This window comes from Euprymna scolopes, chromosome 21, assembly GCF_053919585.1.
Source record: "Euprymna scolopes isolate OS-2025 chromosome 21, ASM5391958v1, whole genome shotgun sequence".
Taxonomy (NCBI): domain Eukaryota; kingdom Metazoa; phylum Mollusca; class Cephalopoda; order Sepiida; family Sepiolidae; genus Euprymna; species Euprymna scolopes.
This window is the reverse complement of record NC_136502.1, coordinates 69,267,534-69,288,729: the sequence shown is the minus strand read 5'-3', so window position 1 is coordinate 69,288,729 and position 21,196 is coordinate 69,267,534. Positions and strand designations below refer to the sequence as shown.

The 21,196-nt window shown below is 30.7% G+C and overlaps 1 long non-coding RNA gene across 1 annotated transcript; it reads right to left on the bottom strand.

Moving 5' to 3' along the window:
• Positions 1-2,188: 2,188 nt before the first annotated feature.
• Positions 2,189-20,979, bottom strand: LOC145242438 (uncharacterized). Its single transcript, XR_013862736.1, has 2 exons — positions 20,413-20,979; positions 2,189-4,097 (listed from the first exon to the last, which is right to left on the bottom strand). It is a non-coding gene; the product is annotated as an uncharacterized LOC145242438 (long non-coding RNA).
• Positions 20,980-21,196: the final 217 nt, after the last annotated feature.

Here is a 21,196-nt window from a genome sequence, read left to right as displayed (position 1 = left end):
TCTGCTTGAAAAATGGAAACACCGCGGTTGATTCGCATGGTGAAAAAAAAAAAAAAAGAAAAACATCTCGTCGACTCGTATCGTGCCACAAAGGAACAATATATACCCACCTTGGCACTAATCGATTGGAATTCACACCGTGCTGATAAGGAATAACATATATCCACCTTAGCATAAATGGATTGGAATTTACGAGAATTGATCCTTCAAACCAGCACCTCATAAAAGGGAAAGAAGCTTCGGGTGAATTGAACGTCGACTCAACAAAAGAAGTTAAGTAACTCTTTCTAAATTGTTTTTGCTCGATCAATTATATGAACTGTGGAATGCCCCATGAAAAAAGGGAAAAAGAAAAAGAAAAAAATGGGGAAAAGAAAAGCAACCCTCGAACTAAGGTTTTTTTCCTAAATGCCAAATCCCCCCCCCTGTTGATCGGCCCATAAGTAACATATCATTGACTATAAAAAAAAAGAAAAAAGGAAGAAGAAAAAAAAAAGGGAAAGAAAAGAAAATAAAAAAAAAATAGAGGAAAGAGGGAAAAACTATCTCTATATCTTGAGACTTTCAGTGTGACCCCCCCCTCTCTGAGTATCACTCATATCTCGTTGATTCTCATCGAAGAGAACAAAAAGAACCTTCCTAAGACAATCGAAATATCACTCACCCCCCCTCCTCTCCTTGTCCCAAATCATTGTCTGCATGTATATATTCTTTTATTCTTTTTTTTTTTCATGTTATTTCAGTTATGATTTCAGTTGCATGTTCTGTTTTCGTAGTTACATTTTACCCGGTTCAATTTGTTTAAATAAATTGTTGATTTAATAACTCTCATACCCGTGTCGACTTGTGTCTCTTTTGTTTGCCTTACATTGCCGCCCGTGAATGCCTCGAGTATATTCCACGACGATTCTGGTCTGAACCTGGACACTGTACCATAGAGACCGCATAATTTGCAGTCGGTACCCGTCAAACTTTTCTTTTTCTTAAAAGGCGTGCCCGGCCTTGGGATTTTCTCTGAGAACTCCAACCTTGGTACCGTACAGGGAGGTTCTCGTCAAGAAACAGGCTCGTGGTACCGTCACATCTTAAAGAGGGAAAAATATCCAAACATGTGAAGCAGAAAAATAGTCATAACTTCCTTAGTTTTAATCAAATTTAAAAAATTTATAAAGATTCTTTCTTACTCATCTATCTCTTTCTATGTATGCCATTATTGAGATATTTTTAAGCCATTTCAACCTTTTCATGTGTAATACTAGTGTCATCAGCAAATATACTCACTTGATACATAATTTTATCAGGTTCATCATTTATGAATATCAGGAATAATAAAGATTAAAGTATTGACTCCTGAGGCACACATACATTAATATCATGACGTTTATACGTATGGCCATCCAGGATAACTTGGATTTTTCTCTTCTTAAGGAAGGAACTGATTATGTTGAGTATTCGTCCAGAAACACCATGGGATTTAATTTTTATGAGAAGCCCTTCATGCCAGACCTTTTCAAATGCCTTAGATATACAACTCTACTGTCTTATCCATCGCATGGTATATGTATTCAGTGATAGTGGTTAATATAACTGCAGTAGAGAATGCTTACCTAAATACATACTGTTGGTCAGAAAGAAGCTTTACATTTACAAGATGGTGGGTGAGTGCTTGAGTGATTAAAATTTGTGGAACTTTCTAAAAATGTCATTTGACAAAGATACGATATACTTTATATCTTGTATGCTTTCCAAATTTGAATTCTATGGTTTGATTTGTTTTACTGTATAACAATCATTTGTATTAAATATAATGTGAATATAGTTGTCAAATAGAATCCTGTTTGTCAAATATTTTATATTCTTAGAAAACATTGTTCTTAGATAAGATAATGTAGATTAGGAACAATAAACAGAAAAATATTATTGATGCAAGTGATTTTTATGTTATCAGCAAATTACTTTAAAACATGAAAAGGCAAAATATCAAAGCAATTCTTTATGTATAAGAGAAATATATAATCTAACACATCAAGTCATTTTGTTAGACTTTTCTAGCACATAAAGTCATTTCGATTCAAAACAAAATTTCATTATCAAACCAAATTAATAATAAATAGAAAAATTTCATTCTCAAACCAAATAAATAATAATTAACTAGAAAAGTTTCATTCTCAAACCAAATTAATAATAATTAACTAGAAAAAATTTTATTTTGAAACCAAATCAATAATAAAAAAATAATTGGAAAAACTGGTGTTAACATTTTTAAGGTGGAGTTACATCTTTGCTTGAGAATACGAATGTCAAATTTGTAGATATATTTATCCACAAGCTTTAAGCAGCATGGACTCTCTTTTTCCTTTCCCTTTTTTTAATGGGAATGAAGCAGATTCACCAATTAATTTAGAGATTCCAACCAAGAGATACTTTTAGATTCGAACTGTTTCTTTAAGTATAATTGTTTATGTTACTTTTTCACTTAGTTCACTGAGTACATTTGCCAGATAGATTTTAAGTTCTTTTTCATTAGACCAATAGTGTCAATGTTTATTGAAATGCTTGAAATCTTCCTAATGTTCCAGTTTCTTTTCATGTCACATATAAGTCCTTGATATTTAGTTCTCATATCCCTCTCAGCAACAGCTAAGGTTGCTATGCTCTAGAATTTGTTATCACTAAGTCACATTTAGATTTTCATGTGTTTTGTAAAAAATGATTTCTCAAGATGCCTATGCTTCTCCTTTTTAAAATGAAATTTTGAAAAATACTAAACCACATGGAATTATGATACGAACGCTTCAACTGCATCATGTTTTTGCATGTGTATTTTCAGCTGCCTATTCTCTAAAAACGACGAACCACAAACATTGCAAGAATATGGTCTCTCACGAGTGTGTTTCAACATATGATTCTTCATATGTGTCACGTGTGCAAATGCTGTGCCACAAATGACACAACGATATGGTTTCTCTCCAGTGTGTGTTCGAATGTGAATTTTGAGATTAAAATTGCGTGAAAATTCTGCTCCACAAACTTGGCACGAAAATGATTTCTCGCCCGTGTGTGTTTGCATATGAAGTTTGAGATTATGATTGTCAGACAAAGTTTTTCCGCAAATCTTACACCTTGGTCTTTCACCGGTGTGTTTCAACATGTGATTTTTCATATGCGTCATGTGTGAGAACGCCATGCAACAAACTTTGCAACGATATGGTTTCTCACCTGTATGTGTGCGTGTGTGAATTTTAAGATTAAAATTGCGTGCAAATGCAGCTGCACAAAATGTGCACGAATATGGCTTCTCACCTGTGTGTGTGCGCATATGCATTTTCACCTGGAAATTACGTGAAAATGTTGCACCACAAACTTTGCAAGAATAACGTTTTGCATTTGCTTCCATTTTACTTTAAAGTTCTCAGAAATCGACAGGCACCCTTCCCAAGGCTAAAACTTGATTTCTATATGAGACATATTTTAATAGTCTATTAAAGTTCTCCTTTATATAAGTTGTTAGTAAAAAAGTTGAGAACATTATTTCCCTTCCCCAAAGTGACCAATTAACTATGTTATAGTAAATATTTCTTGTGGTCTCTTAGTCTTACCAGATTCCAGGGCAAGAATTCATCTAGTCTGGTAGAGTATCCAGCTTCGTGTTATTACTATAGGAAACATCACTTGGATAAGGTGAACCAGTCCTTGTATAAGAGAAGATCTTATCAGAGCTGTGAAAATCTTATACCAAAGAGATCTTATCTGGGCTATTTGATTTTTGTAATAGTCAGTTTATTTGTAGGAAGTATCATGCCAGATTTTCCTGAAACACCCCTGTACAAAGAAACCTAAGAAATTTGAGGATATTCAAGTTCGCCATTAGTACATTGCATGTGTTTTGTCAAAAGTGATTGCTCAGAAAATTTCAACATATTTTTCACAGCAAAAGTATGTTACTTCAGCAGCATTCAGCATATTTTCTTAAAGAGAATATCTCAAAAAATATACTGACAATATGCTTTACAGAATAATGAGTGAATACTTCTCTAAAAATACACTCACACATTGTTTTTTTTCGAATTGGAAAATCATCCATTTTTAGTTCAAATCTGTAAAGAAAAGAGGAAATGGAATCAACATAAAACAGAATCTCAAATTATTTGCATACATCACTAGTTTTAATAATTTTTTATGATTTTCATTTCAGTCACTACTATTTGCATACATGATTTTTATGATTTTTATTTCAATCACGATTATTTGCATACACCATTAATTTTTAATGTTTTTTTTTATGATTTTTATGATTTCCCAATAAACTACTGCATTCTAAAATGTTATTTTAATAAAATATTTCTAATAAATTACTGTTTTCTATAAAGTAATTTTAATAAACAATTCTCAAATAAACTACTGCCTTCTAAAAGATATTTATAAAAAATTTCCAAATAATCTACTTTTAAAAAGTTATATTATTAAAAATTATAAATAAACTACTGCTTTTAAACAGTGATTTTAAATAAGAAAATTCTCTAAATAAACTATTGCTTTCTAAAAAATGATTTTAATAAAATAATTTCAATTAAACTTTTTAAATTGTAATTAATATAAACAATTTGCAAATAAACTACTTCTTTCTAAAAAGTGATTTAATTAAACATTTTTCAAATAAACTACTGCTTTGTAAAAATTAATTTAAATAAATAAATAATTTCTGAATAAACTACTGCTTTCGGAAGGGTGATTTTAATAAACAAATCCCAAATAAAGTAATGCTTCCTAGAAAGTGATTTAAACATTTGTCTAAATAAACTACTAGTTTCTATAAACAATAAAAAATAGATTTCAAATAAACTATGCTTTCTAAAAAGTGATTTTTATAAACAATTTCCAAATAAATTATTGCTTTCTTAAAATTGATTTTAATAAACAATTACCAAATAAACTACTGCTTACTAATACAATTTCCAAAAAAAAACAATTTTCAAAAAAATAACTGGTTCCTTAATAGTCATTTTTATAAGCAATTTCCAAATATATGACAGCTTTCTAAAAAGCGATTTAAATACAAAAAATTTAAACTACACGATTGCTTTCTAAAAAGTGATTTGATAAACAATTTCCAAACTCTCAAGAAACTAGGTCTATACTAGTGCTGGGATTAATCGGAATTAACAATCAGAAAAATCGGAACTTTTGGGGTTATCAGAATCAGAGTTGGGGGGAAAATCTGAGCCTCATGTTTGATTCCAAAACGATTCTTTTATTTTTTTCCCCTAGATATTATAAAGAAACAAACACATTTATTCATCAGAATAATATATATTTCTAACATGAAAGTAAGGGACATGGGGGAGGGGCAGTTTATTGGTAAATTATGGCAAACAAAGTAAATAATCAAGAGTTCACTTACTTTATTGTCTTAGGAAACCCTTTGAAACGCTCACATTTATTTTAGCACCTAGGTGATACATTACCCCTCAAATTTAGGGCAGCTCCTGACAAGTTTTACTTTTAATTTTTCTGGCGCCTACCTGGTCTGGAGTGGTCATCTGGCACTTACCTGTTGTCTGGAGTGGTCATCTGGCACTTACCTGTTGTCTGGAGTGGTCATCTTCTAAATAATCTTATGCTTTATTGCATTTATTTATTTATTTTTTTACCACAAGTGAAAATCACATAAAAATCTCATGAGTTAATCAAAATTGGGGATACAAGTATGGACATTTAGAAATTTATCAAATTATAAAAAAAGAAATTATGTGTACATTTAAAATCACCCTCTCAATGAAATTCTACATTTTAGGTGACTGTGTGAACATACTGAAAAAGAAAACAATTATTGTAGAATTTAGAGTGGGTTGAGTTGCACATATAAATTTGGTGTAAAATGACCCCCCTTTTTCTGGGCCATTCTAACTTTTAGGGCAGTTAACCAAATTTTTTACCACTAATCTTAAGTCTGACTGACTATGTCATAAAACCACTAGTAATCGCTTTATTTTTCGCATTACCACCAAGACTTAGGGTAAGTACCACGAAAAAAGGCAGGTTTTGTATGACTATTGGCAATGTCATATTTTATACTAAATTTTGATCAGGAACATTAACATGACTAAGATTTTAAAACAAACAAAATTGACTACATCCTTAAAACGCTGTCTGGTCTGAAAGAGCGATCATTTTCCATTAACTTTATATGCAAAACCGACTTTTTGTTTTCTTTCTTTCTTTTTTCAGGCCGTAATCACTTGAAAAATTAATGATATTTTTATTTTCTGGTGGATTAGCATAGGTTGCAGAATTCTAACGAGAACTTTATTTCTTTCACAACAAAATGTTATAATTGTGAACGGATGAAAAAAGAAAACCAGTTGCGATAATTTGTTCCAAGTTTTCAAAGTAACACCTAAAAAAAAGTAGAATTTTATTTGAGGGGGGGGGGCTAATGGTAACTAAAGATCTTAATCTACACCTTTGTAGTATTATTATTATTAGTAGCAGTAGTATTTCTGCATTATGTTTTTTTTTACAGTAAAACAAATGAATCTAATAACCAATTAAATTTAATGATTAGGGTAAGAAATATGAACATTTTGGGAGAAAGAGAAGTCTCAGAATAGTTTCCCCAGCAGGAGCTGCTAGAAAGGACTCATACTGCCTTGATAGAGTTCAAAATAGACTTCATAGCTTCGTAGGGGATGTCCTTTTCTCTTCCCTGCAACCTCTTTCTCACAGAAGAGATGTTGCGAGTTTGTCTCTGCTTTATCGTTATTTTCATGGCAAGTGCTCAGCTGAGCTCAAATCTATGGTCCCCCCTCGCCAAACTTTCACAAGAAACACACGTCTAGCAGAAAACATTATCACTAATTCCCCCCACTCTTTATCTGTGCCTTCCGTTTTTCTACTTTCCAGCTGACTACAATATGGTTATCTTCAAGTTTAACGCAAACAAGTTTTTGATGAGCCATTCCATATAAGTTAACAAATTTACCGAATTTCCATTACTAACGATTACTATATTGCCCAATTTCTACTGTACACTCTTATCCTCGAGTGGCCTCTTGGCCTTGATAAGTGGTGATGCCTCCGTAAAAAAACCCTACTGCTTTTTAAAAGTTGATTTTAATAAATATTTCCTAAATAAAAGACTGCTTTCTAAAAAGTGATTTTAATAAACAATTTCTAAATAAATGACTAGTTTCTAAAAAGTTATTTTAATAAACAATTTCTAAATAAATGACTAGTTTCTAAAAAATCATTTTAATAAACAATTTCTAAATAAATGACTAGTTTCTAAAAAATCATTTTAATAAACAATTTCTAAATAAATGACTAGTTTCTAAAAAATCATTTTAATAAACAATTTCTAAATAAATGACTAGTTTCTAAAAATCATTTTAATAAACAATTTCTAAATAAATGACTAGTTTCTAAAAATCATTTTAATAAACAATTTCTAAATAAATGACTAGTTTCTAAAAAATCATTTTAATAAACAATTTCTAAATAAATAACTAGTTTCTAAAAAATCATTTTAATAAACAATTTCTAAATAAATGACTAGTTTCTAAAAAATCATTTTAATAAACAATTTCTAAATAAATGACTAGTTTCTAAAAAATCATTTTAATAAACAATTTCTAAATAAATGACTAGTTTCTAAAAAATCATTTTAATAAACAATTTCTAAATAAATGACTAGTTTCTAAAAAATCATTTTAATAAACAATTTCTAAATAAATGACTAGTTTCTAAAAAATCATTTTAATAAACAATTTCTAAATAAATAACTAGTTTCTAAAAAATCATTTTAATAAACAATTTCTAAATAAATGACTAGTTTCTAAAAAATCATTTTAATAAACAATTTCTAAATAAATGACTAGTTTCTAAAAAGTTATTTTAATAAACAATTTCTAAAAGACTGCTTTCTAAAGTCATTTTAGTGAACAATTTTCAAATAAACTACTGCTTTCTAAAAAGTAATTTAAAAAATAAACAATTTTTAAATAAACTGCTGCTTTCTAAAACGTAATTTTAATAAACAATTTCCAAATAATCTAAACAATTTCCAAATAAACTACTGCTTTCTAATAAGCGATTTAATTAAACATTTTTCAAATAAACTATTACTTTGTAAAAATTAATTTTAATAAATAATTTTCAATGAAACTACTGCTTTTTAAAAAGTAATTTTAATAAACAATTTTGAAATAAACTATTACTTTGTAAAAATTTATTTTAATAAAAAAATTTACTCGTTTCTAAATCTTTAATTTTTTTACTAGCTAATGAAAATTCTATTGAAAAATAATAATCGAAAGCAATTAAATATTAGCAGGCGACACTAAAAAATATTAGCAATTGTGAATCACTTAAGACTTTTACACAGTCATGACAGAATGAGAACATGTTACCCCATAAATAAAAGTTTCCATTCAAAGTTCTCTGCAGATTTCTTATATTTTTCTTATTTAGATAAAGACATTTATTGGTATTACTTATGACAATCTACATTTACCTGTGTATTTCATGAATAAATTTATTTAAATTGTTGTTTATAAAATGACCATTTTTTCCCTTTGTTTAGTGATATAATTATAGCAGAGGGTCTGATAATTTATATAAAAATAAACTTACATCATACTATATTTTTAGCTGATTTTGCAGTATAGATAAGAAGAAAAAAATGGACAGACAATAAATAATTGTTAAACAAATACAATAAAATAGGTTTTTCTCCTTATAATTTTACATGTATTTTCATTGTATAATTTATTATCTCTACATCTGTTAGTGTCACGTTTAGTTAGTCAAGTAAGCCTGCTCTTCGGCATTCATCAATTTTGCCAGAACTTGGTTCTATATAGTGCAAAGTAGTTCAAAATAAACAAGAAATAGAAAGAGTTTCAGTAAGTTAAAATATATTCAGAAATCCAAAGTTAAATATTCAACCTATTGGTGACATTCGTATCATGTGGATTCTTTGGACTACTGTTCTCAGCTTGAGTGCTATTTGCATAAGATTTTTATTAATGTAATCTCCAACCTTAATTTAAATGTGATTTCATTCAAAACAGACCAATATACCTCTAAAATTCACTTTTTTAAGTTTTCAGTTGGTACTCTAGTGCATATTGACCTAATATTTATTGACTTTTTTTCCAATATGAAAAAGTTAAAAAAAAAACAAACTGCAGGATGTGAATGTTTTCATCGATTAATTCCGATATGGGAGATCGAATTACTAGAACGTTGTATTAGAAATTGAGCACTATTTAAAGATCTTTAAATATTAAAATTTTTTACATTTTCTTAATAAATATGCTAGATTATTTGTTATAGATTACTAGGCACCTCCAAACCGTTGTGTAGAATGTCATCATTATACACATCAAGTAGTGACGTCATCATTTTGTGTGTTTACTATAGTTTAGGTCAGTGTCTATGGAAGAACATGGATGCAAAAATTTATGAATAAATAAAATGTACAATAAAAAAATGGGTAAAACACAATATAAGACTTACTTTTTATAAAACAAATAGATTTTTAATAATGAACTACACAGATGATAAAATTAAGTTTAACCTGTTCTATTGATACATGTATTTAAAGATGATGTCACTACAGACCTCCATACTTTTTTGGAAAAAAAATGGGGCAAATGTTGAATATCACCTCCGTCATTTTAAATAATCAAATTTGAATGAAATGTTTTTAGTCAATTTTGCTTTTATAATTCTATTATCTCAAGAGTCATATATTCTATTATATGAATATATTTTTTATTACTGGAAATGTGTTATATAAAAAACTTGTTTAAACTTCATATCACATAATTTTGAATTTAATATCATTTAAAGCTTTTTAAAAATAATTTTTTTAGAATTCTGTTTTTTTTTTTGTCGTAATTCAAATAATTATATTACCGAGAAAAAAAAATCAAGAAAAATTGTTTTTTTTTTAAACATAATATTGATTTTATGACCAATTTTATTTACAATTTTAAGGTCAGTGTAAAAAATGACGTGATTTTATATATATATATATATATATATATATATATATATATATATATATGTATAAATAACTTTTTTTTACTTTTCAGCTTTAAAATATGTTGAAATTTTTATCGATCTACATTTATTTTGTTGTTTGATTTTCGTAACATAAAATGGGGGGGGTAGAACACCTAAAAAGAAATATTTCCTCTAATATATTTAACGAAACCTACTTTTATTTATGTAAGTTTATTTAATAATGAATAAATATCGAAAATTTCAGGGAAATATGACTATTATTTGATTTTTGCTAGATTTAAAAAAAAAAAATGGGTGTGTCTACGGCTTAAAAAATGTCACTACATAGGAATGTTGTTTTAAAGTGTTGATAATGTAAACACAATTTTTGTCTTGCATTTTCATTATTTTTCTATGCTGTAAAATAGGTACGAGCAATTTAATGGCTGCTTCGGTAGGGGGGGGGATGATTTTTAACGCCGGTTAATCATAATAATTTTTTTAAATTTTCGATTACTTTTTTATTGTTTGTAAGATTATAGTTTGAAGTTAATTTCTCAAAGAAAAAAGTGTGAAATAATAAAAAATACATGGAATAATTTTATCTCTAATCTGAAAAACCCTACATTTCACGTAAAAATTCATTATGACAAAAATCATGTTTACATTTTTCTGGAATTATTTCCAAGTATTAAGTTATAGTCTTAAGATAATGAATTAATACAATAAATGTACTTAACTTTTGCAAAAAAAAAAGTAATAATTATCCAAAAATGTGACACTGGTAGGAACGAGACTTATTTATCATATGAAAAAAAAAAACTGGTGGCAAAATTCAAATATGCATGGAAGGACAAATTAGACATAATTTATTTCTTTAATTAACATTTTTTCCGGCATACAAAGCAATTTTGTTTCTTTTTTTTTTTTTTGAATCACATTCCTTCATTTAAAAATGCATAAAAATTAATTAAATTCATTAATTATACTACTGACAATTTATTCATTAAAAAAAAAGTTAGCACCATTATTTATTAATATTAATACAGAATTGCAATTGGTTAAGAAAACAATTTATAATTATTGAAAAAATTACACACTAAAGAAATACAAACCTACGTTAAAATTTATCAGAATGTTTACGTGAAATTTAAAGTTCATAAATACAAACAGGCGGATAGTCTGTAGAGAGGAGGAGAGACTGGTTTTCTTTTCCACTCTGTGCATCCGTATTTACCGACATGGAACGTTCGTATAATTTTTGCCATTTTTTAATTAAATTATTTTTCTATGTTTCTGTTTTTCAATTTAATTTTTTTTACTTTATTTTCCAAGATTATATGAACATTATTTTATGTTGATAATTATACGTTCTTGCATGCAATGGAAATATAAGAATTTTATATGTAAAGATTACGTTAAAAGTGTAAGCGTAAAAAAAGTAGAAACAATTTTTGCAATTATAATTTTTGGGGAATGAAAATATTAAATAAACAATGCTTAATTCAATGATAATATCGGTAGTTTGAGAAATTAATTTTTCTTCGAGTTATATCGATTTTGTTAATACGGACTTTGGGGGCTTTTCTCGCAATGTTCCTATAAAAAAAAATTTTTTATTGTTACAAATTATGCTGCTCTATTAACATAAAAAAAGCAAAAATAAATTCTTGCATTTTTTATTTACTACTGAAAACCATAACGTGAATAAAGGTATTTTTTGTTTAAACAAAAGAATACATTTCCACTAAGACTTAAATAAAAATAATTAATTCATTATATTCCGCGATCATTGTTTGATAAATACTGAAAATGTCATTAAAATTGGTTAATTTCCTGATTTTTTTGTGAATTTTTAAGTAAAGGGAGAGGTCAATTCATTTATACATTTTGATCATCGACATTCAACGTGGCTTTTAAAAAAAAAGGTTTTAAACTTTGGACTTTGTATGTAAATTTGCGATATTTTTTTAGTTTACCGACCTCTCAGCATTCACCTTTAATGTGTCGACTTTTATAGGTTTTTGGGTACACTGAGAATGAATATCGCATTTATTTTTTGCGCAAACATGCAGTTATCCATATTTGAAAACATTCAGTATCCAACGTAATCACTACTGTTTTTAGGGGAAAAAAACGCCAAAAACGGCTAAAATGACCAAATTGACACCCATCCCCACCCTTTTGGATATTTTTCCGCTTCCCGATATCGAAATGGACAATCTTTTTTTCACTTTCTTAATCACATTAATTTTTTCACCTTCTTAATTATATTCATTTTTCACTTTCTTACTAAAATGCGCTCACACGCGTAGTCACTTGACGTTTCACAAGGTGCATGAATACATGGCGGACATTTTAAATGACAAATATTTTTCATAAAATAAAGTTTTCACCTCATTTAATAGTAAAAATATTGCTGTCAGTAAGTTTTCACGAGCGGTTTACAAAAGCATATTTTATGTTTTTCAGTCTTTTTCGGGAGGAGGGGGTATTCAATTATAGAACTTGTGCAGTTTAACAGGTGCTTCTGCAGTTTAATTAACCGCTGCCACAACACCCCTCACCTTTCCATGGAAAAACGATTAATTAAACTGCAGAAGCACCTGTTAAACTGCACAAGTTCTATAATTGAATACCCCCTACCCCCAAAAAGAACGAAAGACATAAAATATGCTTTTGTAAATCGCTCGTGAAAACTTAATTTTTTTAGATCAATTAAAAGGGGTTAATACCATGCAAACCGTAAATTTGCGATGGATTTGACTATCAAATTTGTGGCCAGCAACATCGAATATCCCTAGAAAAAAAAAAAACAAAAAACAAATTAGTGGTCAGACATTGGTGTTCGTTTGTAGCGAAAGGTAGTATTTACCATTTATTTTAATAAATTAAACTCTAAATACTGTTTTTAATTTGTGTTCTTTTCTTTACATTCTTTCCTTTCGCTCAAGATTTCTTGGAATTTACCCCTTCCCCCTCCAATAAATCTTACCTTTTTTTATGCCAATGCCAGTGGTGGGGAGGGTGGGATTCCAGTTACATGTGGCATATTTAGCTTCTTTTGGCATTTTTTCGTTATTGGAAATCATGTTGGAATTTTTTTTGTACCAATAATGATTTCAAATCAAGACATTTATATTTCATTCTTTACCCCCTCTTTTGTTTCATGCTTTTTTTTTTAGCTTAGTTACTTTAGCATCGAATTTATCTGGAAACAGGATAAATTTCGACATTTTGCAAATTTTTCTTTGTTTAAGAGTAGTTGGAAAATTTCTGCCTTTATTTGTGGGCATTTTGCAAATTGTTTTCCGACATTTTGCAAATTTCTCTTCCCTTATCTAAAAGTAGTTTAGGAAATTTCTGCTTTTATTTGGGGGAATTTTGCAAATTGTTTTCCGACATTTTTCAAATTTTTCTTTGTTTAAGAATAGTTGAGAAATTTCTGCCTTTATTTGTGGGCATTTTGCAAATTGTTTTCCGACATTTTGCAAATTTTTCTTTGTTTAAAAGTAGTTGTAAGATTTCTGCTTTTATTTGAAAGCATTAGGCAAATTTTGATGCATTTTGCGAATTTATTATTCCCTTTTTCGGAACGCTTTGAAAGTGAAGTATATTCCCCTTTTCATCGAGATACGCTAATTGTCTTTCGGTAAATGCATTTTGCAAACTTTGTCTATATTAAATACATTTAGCCATTTTTTGTCCGTTATTGTGTACCATTTTCTAATAGATACGCTTTAATTCCTTTTCTTTTAAGTTAGGATTAAATTTAACCTCTTGAAATTTCTGTTAACTTCGCTACCTGACACTATCAACGTCTCTTAGATTCGTTCGACCACTGTAAATTTCTCCCGTTATTTGAAAGCATTTTCCAAATTTATTTTCCCTTATTTAGAAGCATTTAAATAAGTTTACTGCTTTTATTTGAGGGCATTATGTAAATTCATGTTTCTTATTTCAGAATACTCTTCAAACTAAGTGGTCAGTTATCGCAAATAATTTACTAAGTTACTATGATACGAAGTTGCGCCCTACCCTTTCTATTTCGAGACACGTTTCTGTTACTTCCTCATCCACGATGACTGTCTAATTACCTGCGTTCCCTTCCCACTTGTAACTTAGCACGTCTCACAACGTCCCCCTAAAATATTCGCCGACTGCTATGTCCGGAATTTCGGAAACGTGTGATGTAATTTAGTGGTTCCAACGTTCAACTTTCGCTTAATAAAATTTCCCAAATTTAGCATTTTTATGTGCGTCTAGTATCTTTATTTATATCTGACTAATATTTTACGCACAACTTTTCATAAATATTTTTCTTAATAAAAAGATTAAGCGATAAGTATACACTTTCCTTTTTTCTATTCTTTAGAATTGAAGTTGTAACTTTCGTAGCGCTATTTCAGATAATTTATATTTTACTTTTAGTTGAATTTCCACGGGTATTGCGAGTTACGTTGGGAGAAACTATAGCATTTTCTGTCCCTAGTTAGCGAATAAGAAATCCTACTAGACTGAGGTAATTTTATTTTTCGTCCTAATTCAGCGTGTTCGATATTTTTCGGAAGCTGGATTTTCCCCACTTTAAGAAACAACTTCTGTCTAATTATACCCTCGTGGGGAGCCTAGTAAATAGAGATGCTGTGTCCAAAACCGGTGTTAGTTATATGTTGGTATTTTTCCTCAATATATTAGAAAAAAAGGAATAAGTATATACCCCATTATTTGATTTAATAAACACGTGCGTTCTCTCACATGTGTTAAATGTTTCTGGGTTGTGAATTAACTGGACAACATTATTAGAAATATATTATGTGTTGAAGATATTTATTATAATTTTCTATAGCGAGTTTATACCCATTTGCTTTGCAGACTGTTATTCTAAGAGTTTGTGAAATGACAAGCCCCTTTTTCTTTCTTAGCCCGTATTTGCATTTGGTTATTTGAATTCCTTTGAAGATACACATGTGACATAGTGGCATGTAACCTCCCCCGACGTAGTTGTATATTTAAACTCTCTTTCCACTTTTTTCCTAGGTTATATTTCAGTGGAGATATTGCTGTAAGAGTGTTAACGCTATTATTCATTTTCTAGTCAATTAACTTCTATACAGAAGTTTGAATTTTAAATTCACTTAATTTTAATTTTGAATCATAGTGACTCTTTTAATTTGTAACTGGGGATTGTATCCCTTGGTATTTTCACAGCTCCATATGCTGTATTGGTCTTGTTTTGTTTGTGCTATGAGGAAGGAATTTTATGTGAATACCCTTGTAACCTTTGTGTGTGCATTTTTTTGTGTATAATTCTTGAACGCCTATTTTTTGTATTTGTTTGGATTTATTCCATATTTTTGAGAAAAGAAAAAAACGCCGCACGATGTTGGTCACTCGTTCTTCCGGATTCCTTGTAAAGAAGCGAAAGTTTTATTTGGGGAAAATTATCGCCGTCTTGGATTTGTTGCGGTTGCAGAGGGAATTTTATGACGATGAAGGCCGATGTCGATGAATGGTTGTCATCAGTAGATAATATTACAGAGTTGTTGGGTGATCGTTCCTTACGTGAGGGCGTGGACTGTTCGCTTGTAGAAGCGGATGCGGTTAATGTTGTAGTGTTCTTGTCCCAGGTTCGATTCATTCTTTCGAGGTTGGCAGATGGTGTAGAGTGTGATTCCTTGTGCCACCCTGAGATATTTGAAACCCCTAGGGAGATGCTTGGTGAGTTACCGACTACTAGGCCCGAATGTCCAGACTCTGAAAACTGTTCGCTGAGTGCTGGCAAGTTTGGCTTGGAAGATGTTACATCACAGTCTGAAAGCAGTGTTGCAAGTGCCACTTCAAAGGATCTGCGTAGTCAGGCACTGAAGTTTGATTTTTCTGGCGGCCAGTTTGCCTGTAGTATTTTAAAGAAGGTATTGGGAGTGAGATTCCCAGGTATCATGAATGATACCACTCGTGTCCACTACTTGGTAAGTGTGGGCATGAATATTATGAAATTTATGGAGGGATTTCCATGGAATGTTGGAATTGTTTTGCCCTCTAACCATGCGAGTTTGAAAACTTCCACAGCCTTGTCAGAATACCGAGGAACTTAATCATGACGGTGGGATATTACTTCGGTCATGTGGTTCTGACAATGGTCAGTGGCTGAAGGACAGGAGTCTATCCTGTGTGGAAGTGCAAGCTTTGTGCACTTCTTTAAGTGCTAATGTTATCACTGGGAGAGAAATTCTCCAAGGGTATAGGGCAGAAAGCACTATATCCACCTGTGAACGTGTAAAAACCAAGAGGAGAATGGTTTTTGAAGAGTTACGTGAACTCAAGTTGGACTGGGGCATCCAGATTCAGGTTGAGTGTAACTCGATAAAGAATCCCATGAGGGATCCTGTTGAATTTGCTGACTACATGATGTGTAGTTCAGCTTCTCCGAGTTCCTACGAGAGTGTAGGATATGTTGTGCAGAAATCACTTGCAGAACCTTCATTCTGTGAAGTTGCTCCTTTAAGTAGGACGCTTCCTGCTTGGGACTCACATGCAGATGTTTTTGTTTTTGAATATTTTGTAAAGATCTGCCTTGACGTAGCCTACTGCAGTATTGCAAGAGCTATCGAAGTCAAGCTTGATTTGTCCAGGGGCGTTTCTGAGGCGCTCAGAACCATCCTATATTTAGTTAGAAATGATTTTTCTAATGCCGAGATGTTTGTTTCAGTGCTGAACACAAGATTGGATCTCTCCTTGATAGGAGTCTTCCATAAGTATTACATCTCCAGCTACATAGGTGTTTCTGACACCTATATTCAACTTTGTTTGTTTGGCTACATGTATATATATCTATGCAGGCGTTTGAAACTGCAGTTGCCTTGCATAATTTGTGCAGAATTTGGGTTGCAGTTTTATTTTATTCCACCGAGTTGAAGAACTCATCCAAGCATAGGGTTGATTGGATTCATCCCTCTTGTAGCACCGGTGTTGATCTCACTGGGCTCTTGTGGTTACGAGGGAGCTGAGATATTTTAGTGTTCGCCAGAGATAATAGAAGGATGAGGAGGTTGGATGGTAAGTGAACTTCTCAAGCCTTTATACTCTTATATGCAAATAGCTAATTACCTGGCAGAATATTCTCTATTCAAACTTCTGTTGCAACTTAGCATCGTAGCATTGGTTTTAAAATTTTGAATTTGGTTATGTACTCCTCTGTTCTAACCTAAAGCATGAATGTTTTCATGTGAAATTTTATAGAATGAGCCTATTTGAATTTTTCTGCTTTTTTGTTCTAATATGTGTTTCCTGGAGTTCTGACCATACATTGTGTAGTATATGTATATATAAAAAAAAAAAAAAATTTTGTATTGTAAATTTTACAGGTGTCATTCAACTGTAGGTTGACTGCCATTTCCTCTTGGGGGAGAATGTTGGAATCTTTTTTGTACCAATAATGATGCATCCCCCCCTGTTTACATTTATTATTGTTTATCTGGTTCTTATATATGATTTTTTGTGTTTTGTGTCCATTATGATCTTAATTTTGTGTATTTTCAGTTTGTATGAAACTCCCTTTAATTTAGAGAAAAGGGAAATGCTAGCTTTGTAATGACGTCACAAGCTCAGCACGTATTTCGTTCTCTTTTGAAATTCTGCTGTCGTGGAGAGTGAATGTGTTCATTGCCCGGCGCTGAAAATGGAATTTTGACGAGCCCTCCTTCAAAGAAGTAAACCCGGCAAGAAATTAATACCCGGCTGTGATGAGACAGACTTCTGGAAACTATTTACGTAACTACGGTTCTGCACATATTTATGTTACAAGGAGTTGAATTTAAAGAAAATACCTTTTATGTGACAAGGTATTATGGAATTTCCTATCCGGACAAGCGACAAGGTCTTGCTCCTGTAATACATGTGTGTCTACGGTTTTAATGCAAGGAAGGAAAATTCTGAAAGAACTTTAAACAAAAAAAAGAAAAAGGCACATGCCTAACTGGCTTTCAATTGTGAGTACGCTCCTAAAATTAATTTCATATGCGAGTGTGATTAGGAGATACTACTATTTTGTATATTCTTGTTGTATTCGTTAATGGATACACACAACTTCTTTATAAGAACCAGCAGTGTTGTTATTTTTTCATTACATGTTACTTTTTTCATATGCTACCTTGGCGTTTAAGTTTAATGCCTGCAAAGGGAAAAATTTGCAACTTATTGTAAATAAAGTTCCTTCTTCGTTTCAAATCAAGACATTTATATTTCATTCTTTACCCCCTCCCCCTTTTTTGTTTCATGCTTTTTTTTCAGCTTAGTTACTTTAGCATCGAATTCATCTGGAAGCAGGATAAATTCCGACAATCAAGATGGCCACTATTAAACACGATAACAATTACGTTGGATACTGAATGTCTTCAAATATGGATAACTGCGTGTTTGTGCAAAAAATAAATGCGATAGTCGTTCTCAGCGTAACCAACAACTTAAAAAAGTCGACAAATTAAAGGTGAATGCCGAGGGGTCGATAAACTAAAAATTTACCAAATTTGCAAATAACTGTTCATCTTTTTTTTTTTTTTTTTTACTTAGCTTATTTTATTTATTGATCTTTTATTTTCAATCTGTGATATATAAATTCGAGGTGGGAAAATTTATTATTTTCATTTTAACAGACATTTAAAAATGGGGGGGGAGGAGTGAATTTAAAAAAAAAACGCTTGTCTAGAATATTATATTCGGTTTATTGGAAAGAGCATAAAATTTTACATTGAACCTGAAAATAACATAAAATTTGAACGATTAGAAAAATTTTGATAGATTTTTAAAGTTTAAAAATTGAAAAAAAATTTAACTTGTAAAATTCAATTGATTTCATTACGTAAAAACCTTGGCTGCATGAACACGCGCAGGCATTTTGTAAACACTTTTTTTTTTAAATAAAAAATATTCCTATTATATTTTAAACAACTTAAATAGTTTATTTTGGAAGTATATTCCATAAAGAAAATGAACAACCCATTTCTAAAAGAAAAATTATGAGTTTTTTATATTTTATTCGCAGTTTTGTGTTAGGGGTGTCAAAAATTACCAAAAAATTCTGACAATTACTTGATAATAGTCTTTTGAAGAGAAAGAAAATAATGTATATAAGGGTTGTGAGCATTGTACAGGTCTATGGTGAGCTACGATGTTCACTATTTCGCTGCCGGAAGTTCAAGTGCCCCGAGACGTTTTCTGCACATGTGGCTGGAGGCGCCTTTTTTACTGAATTGCTTTGGAGGTTCAATGTTTTGATTTTCTGATCAATCAGATAGTTTTCCGGGCTGTCGGAAATTTGGTGTCTGTGGGAGCTGATGAGAATCTTTAAAAGAGCTCTGTATTTTCCAAAAAAAAAACAGTTAACAAAAATTCAGAGATAGTGTTGGAAGGTATATATCACTACTGTCTGCAACTCAAATCTAACACGACAACACTTTGAACATAGCAGTCAGCTAATCAGACAATGTAGGCGAACACACAGACACAGAAACAGTAACTAACTTTTGCATTCCCCCTTTTATTATCGTATGCTCACTTGAAATTAAGTTTATGAAAATATTTTAAAACTTCACACATTTTTCAATGAACCTTCCAAAGTGATTAACTCTACTCAAAAACTTTCAGTGAAAATTATTTTATATAGTTGAGTGAGGAAGTTTTCTTTACGATTTTACAGACCCGTGAACTAATCACGGCTCTTGAATTATCAACTCAAACTTCCTCGAAATCTCAAACTAATTTCCCCCTTTTGTTCACTCATAAATGAACTATTATTTTCAATGAAAATATTTCTTAAAATGTAATAAATCTTTTTCCTTTTATAAATTGAGAGTTAATCTTGTTTGTTATGTTGATATATTTTCTACGAAAGAACCTCGTAAATTCGACTCTCTGTCTCGCTCTCTTTACTTCTTTTCCCACAATAATAACAACAATTAATAATACATAAACAACAATAAAAAAAAATAAGGAATAGGCCAAAGGTCCACCAATTTTTTTTTAATGACGATTCCGCTGCCATTATCGTCGTATTTTCCTTGTTACATTAAATAGTTTTAGCGTCCCCAATTTTTGTATGGAAGAAAAAAAAATGAACGAATCTCTCAGTAAAGCCGCCATTAGAACAATGAGTTAAACTTCAAGATATGCTGAGGGTTTTCTTCTTTTTTTGTTATTGTTTTTCTTTTCTTTTTTCTTTTTTCATTTGAACAATACTGCACAATTGCTATTTTTTATACAAGTTTGCTAGCGCTTTCTTTCAGACGTTTATTTTTACCCATATTTTTTTTCTAGTGAATATGCCCATTAAAATTAGATTTTAAAATGAGATAATTTGATAAAATTAATCACAAAATCCTTATAAAATAAATAAATACTTACTTTTATCTGATTTTCTTTCACACGAAAAATTTGTTTGAAATAAATAAGGGAAAAATAAATTACATGAGAAGTTAGAAAATTGATTCAAAATGGCGGATACAAGAAAGCAGCTTCGCAGAAAAGGAATAATATTGAAAATAAACTAAACGGCTTTGACAAAAACACCAATCTGTTTGAGAGTAAAGCTTAAATTGTATTCCAATATTTTTACAATTTTAATAAAAATATGAGAAAATGAAGAAAATATTCTTGCTTTGAAGTTAAAGCAAACACCAAACCCATGACCCTTCCAAACGTGCCTAACCTCGATTTTTTTTTATCTTCTTCATTCATCGAAGTAAATTCCTTTTAAACATTCAAATTCATTAATAAAAAATGATACTGTAAAGTAAAAAAGGTAAATATTCAGATACGTTACAACAGAACACCGACCACTCTAATTTGTTTTTTTTTTAGGGGTAATCGAGGTTGCTGACAACGAATTTGATAATCAACCTGCGGCAAGTTTACCGTTTGCATGGTATTAACCCCTAACCGATGCGTATTTCGCTATGGGTGCCTACTGCCTCTCCATCACTGCCCCCCCCCCAAAAAAAAAAAACAACAATCGATTTTATTTATTTCTCTTTCAGTAGCCGGAATGCGTGTTTCGTTTCATATTTCACAATTTATTTTCGAACGCTTTCGGTCCAAATGCCCTGCTCAGGCTGAACGTTGCTTAACTCCGGTGATGAAACGTTACCCTATGTTCAGCGTGAGTATGCCGTGAGTTTGGGTGGGAACA